Genomic DNA, 5,865 nt, shown 5'->3' on the forward strand with positions numbered 1-5,865 from the left:
AGAAGGCGGGGGAGGGGGGGCGTTTTGTGGGAATGACACCGGATTAAAAAAATACTGTTAAATGATTATCATTTCTCTTTTTTAAAGAATATTGACTTAATTAGATCTACGCCTTCCAAATTTCATTCAATTCACTTCGTGTCTATCTCTGAAATGTTTATATAACTGTATACCTGTTAAATTATAAGCGTGTGCCCAATAATTGAATGTGACAACAAATATATACCTTCCAGTATGTCAAAGCTAATCAGAGATTAAGAGCATTTAATTTAAACGTTAAAGAGGTAACGGTGTCCTAAAAGACGATGTGGACATCTTAGTGTTATCTATGCGTTTTGTATGGAAAACAAATTAGCATCGCGTCAACAGCTGTTGTGACTGTGTGTATAAAACGAGACTGTGGACTAAGAGCCACTGCACATCGCCTTAGTACATCTAATCAACACGTAGGTATCAGCTCCTGTCTAAGGGAAAAGGTGGGTACACACGGTGACACTTGTGCGGGTCGAAATTCCAGCTGTGTCATCTTTTGACGTCGAGCCTGGTTATGGGCGGTTCGTTCACAATGAGATTTCGAAGTTGTGTGACGTATCTGGTCTTTCTGACGTGTGATAAGTCTCATTGTTTGCACATTGTAAGGGTGTGGTCATGTTAAACACTGCCATACGATCGTCAACGGACGGAAAAGTAGAACACTGTAAATCGCTCTCCTATACCAAGCGAGATGAGCAATAATCTCTTGTCAACCAAGGACACCAACAAAAGCTTGTGGTGAACTCATCTAGAAGAGCGATTAGACGTGCTTCTCCTTATCGTCCGTTATCGTTCGTGAAGTAGCTCTTTGCTTGATTTTACCCACACAGTGGTTTGGCAAAGTCTGGGAATTGATTTGTGCTGTTGTTTTTATTTTTGTATTTCCTCACCTAGCAACGAGACAAGCTAACAACAGCATGAGGCTCTCGTTTCTCCCGTCTCTTCTGCTGGTTCTTTTCCTCGTCCTTCACGAACACGTAGGGAGGACGTCGGGGTGTGACCACAAACCTGGGTGGAAAAGGGATCCAAGGTTCCTGTTTGGCTCTGATGAAAAGGACAGTTTGACAAAGCAACACGGAACAACACTCTCCCTATACGTTGAGGTGAGAAGAAGTTCCTAATGGTCCGTATAATGGCTTTCTCTGGGTGACGAAACGTGCCAGACATCAGATTAATGCGGTGTTCACACATACAGGAGTAGAGTCGACCAGCAATTCCCGATAAGATAATGCCAAATTCGGGTTTAATCGTAACGAGCGTCTGGTCATGACTGTTGGCGTCATTGTGTCGGCGAACACTCGGAGACGTTCGATGAGCAAAAGCTTAGGACGGCGAGCACCTTGTCGAGCGTCTAGCCGAGCAATTAGTTTGAATCCTGGCCGCTTGCAGAACCAAGAAACTTAGCAGCGGAGCAAAATTTCCCACGCCGACAAACTCACCGACCATGTTGACCATCTTGTTGACCCGTCGCCGAGTTAGTCGGCGTGCTATATCATATATATTATATCAAGAAGGGAGCAAAAAGGTTTTTGACCTTTTTGCTCGTTCCTTCAACATGTCTCATATGACAAAGACGATGGATGCGTACTTCATGTATGCATATTGTGCCATTGCTGTTGTGATGGTGAAAGAAGGGGAGAAGGAGGAGGAGGAGGAGGAGGAGGAGGAGGATCATAAAAAAGCCCTGTATGGACAGTTTGAGAAACTGAAGGCTGAACTGCACGTTGAAGATATAAGATATGGCATCCTTCCGGACCTTCCTCAGAGTTTCTCCAGAGTTTTTCCAAGAACAACTAGAAAAATTGGTCCCACCATCCAAAAGGCAAACATGAGGCACAAGCTCCTCGTGTCAACTTTTGCACACCGTGCTTGAGGAAGCCAGACTCCCCGTGCAAGATTTTTACACGGCGAGCAATAATTTAACCCGCAGAGTATGGACATTAACTCGGCTACCATCCAGATGTTGTCAGCGTGTCACTGTCACTCGGCAACGTGTGCAACTTTGCACGCCGAGCTTTTTCTGACTCTCCCCGAGTCTTCCCCGAGTTTTCCCAGAGCGAGTTATTGACCCGGCGACAAATTTTTCGCAAGACGAAAATTTTTAAGCACCTTTGAAAATATCACTCGGGAGGGAGGTCGTTTGCTCGGCGAAATGTATCCAGAGTAGTCCCGACCTACTGAGCTTCAACTAACACATTTTGTCTTACTCGGCTTCATTACTCCTGTATAATATGTGAACACCGCCTAAGGATACGTGCAGACCAAAATCCGCGACCCGAGCTAGAGCCGTGCCGCGCCATGGTGCGGGAGGAAGCAAGTCGCTCGAGTGTGCACACCAAAAGCTACGACAGCTAACCGACCGCTAGCTGTTAGCTAGCCCGCGCTGGATGAAAGTTTGTCTGTTCACACCAAAAGCCGCGTGCTCAAACGCATACCGGGCCATATGTGAGGTAGCGTGGTGGAATCAGGCTCTCGTCAATTTTTGGGCGTGTAGAGTAATTGGTATCATCTTAAAGCTTGTTCACTTGTCTTTATTTGGATGAAACAAATATCCATTTATCTTGAATACAAGTCGAGATATTTACGATTGAAGGAGGTGGGGGTCACCTGTTTTCCGAGGTAAAATTTGTGAGAAAATGGCCTCCAAAGATTAGTTATTTCCTTATCTTAATAGTCCGTGGTAACTCAAAAATTTACACTTTTTGTTGCTTTAATCAACGTTTTTCAGAAAAATCCACACAGAAATGAGTTCTTTAATGGGCATGAAAGGTGTCGAGCCAAAAAACAAAAATTTGATAAACGTTCACAAACCTGTGGAAACAGCAAGTTTCTTCACTTTGATTATTTTGACGAGAGCCTGATTCGACCACGCTGCCTCACAAATGCTAGCTTGTAGCTTGCGGTTAGTTGGTGGACAGTGGGTGCCACATAATGTGTAGACCTACATTAGTTTAGTGTTGACAAAAATGGCCACCGCTTCAGATGAATGGCATGCTTGTGTGCTGTTACCTCTATTTGAACTATCAGTGTATCTGACACATACTTTGTACTACATGAACCCATCGGGCCACACAGAAAAAGATCCCAGCCCAGTGGCATTTTGATGTAAATGGTCACACTCATCACACTAGTATGTTCATAACTGGATTGGAACTACAGAGGGCGTGTCTTGGGTAAGACAATAAACTGCGTTCCGTCATGAGGGCACAATGCTAATTGCATACCCGTCGTCATAGGCAGTATACTTGTCGTTAAAATGTCCTTTCCTTATTTTGTTTCCTTGTGTCCAGCAACCCTTTTCTTGTTTCCTGTCTCTTTCTCCTGTCGTTGCGCACAATTGACCTATATTTGTGTCGATGGAGCCATAAACCCAAAACTCGAAAAAACACCCCCCCCCTCCCCCTCCAATTTTCTTGCAGGAATGACCCTGTCTTCAGGAAATTCCCGAAATCAAAACACCGGCTATAAAGCAATACTCCTTTAGTCCAAAACAGTCCATAGAGCTCGTTGACTCAACATCATCACCATCATGATTATCATCATTATCATGAACATCATTTTCATCGTCGTTGTCGTCATCATCATCATCGCCATCATCATCAGAAAAGAAACAACAGCAGCAACAAATTAATAGTAGGTTCTGCCGAAAGCAGCATCAGATTTTGAAAAATGACTATGAATCGAACACAGTGGTATAACTATAACAGGAAAAGTTAATATTTTATGTTTGGATGAATTTCAGTGCGTGGAAAGTATTCTTCGCACGTTACAGGTACTTCTTTTACTCATTTTTGTTACTGTAAGTTCAGATCTGCTCAGTCAACCTGATCTTAATTTATTTTTGTTCTGCTTCTTTAAAAAAAAAAAACCCTGAATTCGGTCCACTCTAGTAATGACAGTTTGCGTTATGGTATTACACTTTACTCATTCAAAGTAACAAAACAATTTTGTTTATTTTAATACATCGTTTTTTATGTTGGTGTTTTACACCCGTACCGACACAATTTAGATCACAATGACAATGACAATGACAATGACAATGACAATCTTTATTCATCTCGCAGGGAGAAATTTGTCTTGGTCGTTAACAATGGCAGTAGACGTTACAAAAGTTAGACTTAAAGGAGCACTCACGCAAACGCACAACAAGACAGGACATTAGGCCAAGTAAATACATGTCTCACGGGCTGGGACAACCCGCTCCGTAAAACATTCTCTCTCTCTCTCTCTCTTTCTCTCTCTCTCTCTCTCTCTCTCTCTCTCTCTCTCTCTCTCTCTCTCTCTCTCTCTGTTTCATTTGTAGCGCTGTGTGTTCAGTAACCTCACTGCAGTTGGTACGAATGAATTTCTATATCTGTCTGTTCCCCAAGACACTTGGGGAGCTTCAGATCCTTCCTGTAAAGGCCAATCAATGTTGAGATGGATACATCATCCCGGCGAAAAGAATCCACTCGGGAATCGACCTTGGATCTCCTGTGTGTGACAACGAAGTGCTTAGTTATATGCAACGACACAGTTACCGGTAAATACACCTGTGACACTATAGATCATTCAAGACGATGTTGACATATTCAGTACAAAACTAGTTAACAATGTATAAAACGTTGTGAGACAGATAAAAGAGAGGACATCGTGCCACTAAGTCTTACTATACATACAGTGTCCGTCTTTGTTGAGTACCCAAGATGTGGGACGAAATTATGTGTTTCAACAAAAGAAAAACATTGGGGTGTAACAACTTACATCTACAGCCACTCTCTTCCCCCATCTCGGCCCACCCCCTATAGAAACATCACTATTTGGCTGAGGTACTGGTTAAGAACCCGTTTCAAAAGAACAATGCAATTTACTCTGTAGGCACTCTGACCTAATGACCATCAGCTGAGTGGAGGTCTGGAATAACGAAACGCACGACACACATTCTAAATAACCGTGCTGTGGGATCGAACCATGAACGCTGGCATTACAGTCGGACATGAAATGACAATGACTGTGTTTGCAGAGAGCCCAAACTACTGATCGTACTGTGTTTACAGAGAGCCCAAACTACTGATCGTACTGTGTTTGCAGAGAGCCCAAACTACTGATCGTACTGTGTTTGCAGAGTCCAAACTACTGATCGTACTGTGTTTGTAGAGAACCCAAACTACTGATCGTACAGTGTTTGTAGAGAACCCAAACTACTGATCGTACAGTGTTTGTAGAGAACCCAAACTACTGATCGTACAGTGTTTGCAGAGAGCCCAAACTACTGATCGTACTGTGTTGATCCTGTTGGGGTGTTGTTGTCTTATCTGCGCTCATGTGGTGGTGTCCGTTTTAACCCTTTGATTTCATCAACGTCTTCTGATACTGACCATCGACTTTCTTTGGACAGGACTGATTCACCGGTTTTGGGATGTGAGACAAAAGACGCAGTCTAAGACCAAGAGACACCAACGATCAGCAAACTGCCAAACTTACAGACGTAGAGGGAGACTGGTGTTGGTATTGGAATCGATCAAAGAATAATGCTCATCGGAAGGAAGAAATAACACTACGAGAAGACAGAGAGACTGTTACAGATTGGACACAGACTGTTCTGTTGGTTGTCAATAAAACAAAATGAAACATTTACATGTTTTCTTTTTTTTTTCTTCGGGGTAGTGTGATTGTTGTTCTTACTGTTATTGTTCCCATCAATGTTGCTTCTGTTGCTGTTGTTATTGTTGCTGCTGATGTATGGGTAAGTTACACAGTTGTTGTGTTCATTTTTACTTAACGTTTAGTGTCCTACATTTTCCCAAATTATTACTTTCTTTTATCCTTACTTTTTTGTTCAATAGAACTGTT

At 42.8% G+C, this 5,865-nt stretch overlaps 1 long non-coding RNA gene across 1 annotated transcript; it reads left to right on the plus strand.

The window, feature by feature from the left end:
• Positions 1-28: 28 nt before the first annotated feature.
• On the plus strand, positions 29-5,647 carry LOC118477629. The gene is made up of 2 exons (XR_004858500.1): positions 29-1,136; positions 5,411-5,647. It is a non-coding gene; the product is annotated as an uncharacterized LOC118477629 (long non-coding RNA).
• Positions 5,648-5,865: the final 218 nt, after the last annotated feature.

The sequence above is a fragment of the Aplysia californica genome, unplaced genomic scaffold (genome assembly GCF_000002075.1).
Source record: "Aplysia californica isolate F4 #8 unplaced genomic scaffold, AplCal3.0 scaffold00158, whole genome shotgun sequence".
In the NCBI taxonomy this organism is placed as follows: domain Eukaryota; kingdom Metazoa; phylum Mollusca; class Gastropoda; order Aplysiida; family Aplysiidae; genus Aplysia; species Aplysia californica.